We start from the raw sequence: 4,352 nt of genomic DNA on the forward strand, positions 1-4,352 counted from the left end.
ACATAGTTTGAAAAAGATAACTAAACAAGTTTGCTTAAAACTTAATTATTCTTAAATTTTCACACGCAACGGATGGCTTGAGATGATCAATCTTGAAGTGGGAAGAGAAGGATTGACTCTTCCTCAATAAATAAACTATCAACCTCCACAAAAGTTTAATTAATTTAATTACTAGAATTAGAATTCTAGTAGTAATATATTTTTTCAGTACCAAAAACAGTTAACTATAATAACTAAATAAACTATTCCAATGAAAAGATTGAAAGTTTTTGGTAGTTATAGAGTTCTCATACTTCTTCAACTCGAATACCAAAAGGAAGAAAAAATATGACTAAGCGATTTTATAGTAGAGGCATATCCTGAATGTGCTTGATAGATCCCATTTTTTCATGAAAATAAATATTGTCAATTTGACTGGACTTAAGACTTTATTATGTTTTCTTAGAAAGAATAAGATATCATTATTCTCTTTAATAAACTTTTATCTCGTACGGAATACTATATGATTTCACCGTTTGTTTCATCAGAAACAATCTGGGACGGAAGGATTCGAACCTCCGAGTAACGGTACCAAAACCCGCTGCCTTACCACTTGGCCACGCCCCATTTTGGGTTTTATGCGACACTAATAAACACCAGTATGTTTATTTGTTTTTCGTCAATACCATTTCAATTACATAAAAAAGGAGGGATGTTCTCTTGCTAGTATTCTACACATGCGGATAATATAGAATCAAAAAAATGCATTGATCATTACATGTAATTCTATTAAGATATTATATGAAAGTCGAATTTATTCCACTCTCATTTGAGAGTGCGAATACAAGGAGGTGTTTTGTGTTTGGGAAAGTCCGAAGAAAAAGGATTTCGAATATGTCTTTTCCTTCTTTCCCTTAAAAAAATAACTCAAGAAAAGCCCAATTATTTACTCTACAAGAATGAAATGCTTGTTATGCCTAATATACTTAGTTTAACCTGTATCTGTTTTAATTTTGTTCTTTATCCTACTAGTTTTTTCTTTGCCAAATTACCCGAAGCTTATGTTATTTTCAATCCAATCATGGATATTATGCCTGTTGTACCTCTATTATTTTTTCTATTAGCCTTTGTTTGGCAAGCTGTTGTAAGTTTTCGATGAAATCTTTAGTACTCTATATGCCAAATTGAATGATGTGTTCATTCCAAAAAAATTAAAAATTTGTAAAAGCCGAGAAGTTTTATATTTTTATATTATGAACCTTCGATTCTAAAATTTAAATTCTTCTACATTGAATGGGTAGCTAAAGCAATAAATTTGGATCAGCCTTTCTACTCCCATGCACCTAGGTTGAGCAGGTACCTAAAGGTACCTACACAATACCTAACCACCTAACCCTATATTTGCTATTGATAAGAGTGCTTATTATAAATTAATTCTTGCAAAAAAAATCCAGAATTCTTTTTTGCATTTTTAGGTATAAAAAAACCATCCTAGTGGATCCGTGTGGTAAGGAAAAACTGGCAATCTATTCCTTAAAAAAAACTTGGAGATTATGTAATGCTTACTCTCAAACTTTTTGTTTATACAGTAGCGATATTCTTTGTTTCACTCTTTATCTTAGGATTCTTATCTAATGACCCAGGATGGAATCCTGGACGCGAGGAGTAAAAATTCAATTTTTTTTCTTATTGGATTTGTTTCGTACATTTATCTATGAGAAAATCCGGGGTCAAAATTCTTTCCAATTCGAAAGTCCCAAATGATCCAAGGAAGCGGAAAGAGAGGGATTCGAACCCTCGGTACAAAAAAATTGTACAACGGATTAGCAATCCACCGCTTAGTCCACTCAGCCATCTCTCCACGTTTCAAAGCGAAAGGTTTCCGTGATATGATATAGGCAAGAAATAAGAAATAACGGTTGCAAAAAAATCCCTTTTTTCTTTCAAAAGTCTATAAAAATTATATTGCCAATTCCATTTTAGTTATATTCTTTTTTCTTAATGTTAATAAAAAAAGAAGAAAATTCTTGTTTTTTCTTTCTAAAAATCGATATTGGCCAAGAGACAATCAAATAGATTTTCTCTTTAGCGGGCATTTCTATATAGGACTTGAATAAATAGTTCACCAATTGGGAAAAAGTTGACTGGATTTGTTTTTCAAAAAATCATGCATTTAAGAAAAAGAAAGGAATAAGGAACAAGAAATAAGAAAAATGAAAAGAATGTGCAATAAAATAATAAAAAGGATCTCGCGAATCACACCAGATAGTTGTCGTAGTTGACTACCATCGCTAACATGAAACGGGGAGGGGGCAAGGTCGCGAGTTCGAGTCTCAGGAAAACTCTATTTGCCGCTCTCTGCGGCAAGCAGTTGGGGTACCGCACAGGGCTATCGAGCAAGCTCTCGCGGGTGGGCCGGTTGGGCCGGCATGTTAAGCGTTCCAACAATACCGGTTTTGGGAACCTTCTATGGACGTCATAGCCGGCCTTTTTTTCGGGTTGTGGGAACCTTCTAGAACGTTCCTAATCCTTTTTTATATTTCTTTTTCGTTTTTATTTTTTATTTTTCTTTCCTTTATTTTTTTTTCTCGTTCTTTTTTCTGTCTTTTTTCTATCTTCTTGCTCTTTTATCTCTTCTTTTCTATTTTCAACGAATTTTTCAGAAATTTATTAAAAATTGTATTTTTCAGATTTTTTTGTTTTTCAGAAAATGTTCCTGTTTTCGAATTTTTTAGAGAAATTTCCTAGAAGTTTAGAAATTCGAAAATTGTTCTCTTATTTTCAAAAAATGTTCAAATTTTCAAAACGTGTTTGTCTTTTTTAGTTTTTTTAGAAAATAAAAAATGTTTGGATTAAAAAATAAGCTCCTGTTTTCAAATTTGTTGAAAATTCCAAAACATGTCCATGTTTCAAAATTTGTTCACAAATTCAAAAAGTGTTCACGTTTTTAAATTCTTTTCATTAATTAGAAAAATCTCAGGATTTTCAAAAAATGTTGCCCTTTTCAAAAAAGTGTCGAAAGTTTTAAAAAATGTTCCTATTTTCAAAATTCTTCACAAATTCAGAAAACTTTCACGTTTTTCATTTCTGTTCACATATTTTAGAAAATATGGTAATTTTAGAAAATGTTCCTTTTTCAAAAAATTGTTTAGAAATTCAATAAATGTTCATTTTTCCAAATTTGTTCACAAATTAAGATATGTTTGGGAATTTCAGAAAATGTTCTTGTTCTGAAATTTGTTTAGAAATTCAAAAAATGTTTCTTTTTTTCTAACTTTTTGCCACAATTCAAAAAATATTCATGATATTTAAAAATGTTTTCCTTTCAAAACAGGTTCATAGGTTAAAAAACAATCACGTTTTCAAATTTTGTTCAAAAGTTCAAAAAATGTTTCCATTTTCAAGTTTTGGTTCACATATACAAAAAGTCTTCCGGATTTTCAAATTGTTCTCAGGTTCAAAATTTTGTTCTCCGTTTCAAAAGTTGTAACTTTTTTCAAAATTTGTTCACCAATTAAAAAAATGTTTGCGTTTTCCAAAAATGTTCTGGAATTTGAAAATTTGTTCGTGTTTACAGAAATTGTTTCCTTTTTTTATTTTTCTCCACGTGTACAAATAATCTTAAGGATTTTCAAGTTCTCAGATTCAAATTTTTGGTCTGCATTTCAAAAGTTGTACCGGTTTTCAAATTTTGTTCACCATTTAAAAAAATTGCATTTTCAAAATATGTTCTAGAGTTTGGAAAATTATTCACGTTTTACAAAAAAAAATTGGAACATTTCAGAAATATTTGCATTGTAGAAATTTGTTTGGATTTTCAAAAGATGTACAATTTTTCACGTTTTTTCCAAATTCAAAAAATATTCGAGAATTTAAATTTTATTCGCAGTTTCAAAAGATGTTCCATAATTTAAAATTGGGTCACGTTTGTCAAAATGTATTCGTAATTTCCGAAAAGTGTTAACAGTTTTAAAGTAATGCCCAAGTTAAGCCGCGGTTTTAGTTCATTTGTATTCGCGCCACACATATGTCTTGAAAGCTTTAGTAGGTGTTGTGGCTAGCTTGTCGGGTGCACAAATTGGAGGTCTGCAGTTCGAATTCCAGTGGCTCGCTTTTTTCTTTTACGCATTTGTATTTTTTTTCTTTTTACACATTTGTCGCCCGACCTCTCGCGCCAGGTCAATCCAAATGGCCCTGCCCAGTCGCGCGATTCCTTTGCGAACGGATGTCTTTTTTACGCAGAATGCGTCAAATAGGTGTTCCCGGAGTCTCACCTCACCCGTGCGCAATTTTTTGCAGTTCGAAACAGAAAAAAGGGACTAATGGGCCAGCCCATCGCACACGGAGGGGGTGTGCGCCCGTTTGCGGAAACG

At 32.0% G+C, this 4,352-nt stretch overlaps 1 non-coding gene across 1 annotated transcript; it reads right to left on the bottom strand.

The window, feature by feature from the left end:
* Positions 1 to 1,753: 1,753 nt before the first annotated feature.
* Positions 1,754 to 1,840, bottom strand: TRNAS-GCU (transfer RNA serine (anticodon GCU)). Its single transcript has one exon. It is a non-coding gene; the product is annotated as a tRNA-Ser (tRNA).
* Positions 1,841 to 4,352: the final 2,512 nt, after the last annotated feature.

Source organism: Triticum aestivum, chromosome 1D (assembly GCF_018294505.1).
Source record: "Triticum aestivum cultivar Chinese Spring chromosome 1D, IWGSC CS RefSeq v2.1, whole genome shotgun sequence".
Taxonomy (NCBI): Eukaryota; Viridiplantae; Streptophyta; class Magnoliopsida; order Poales; family Poaceae; genus Triticum; species Triticum aestivum.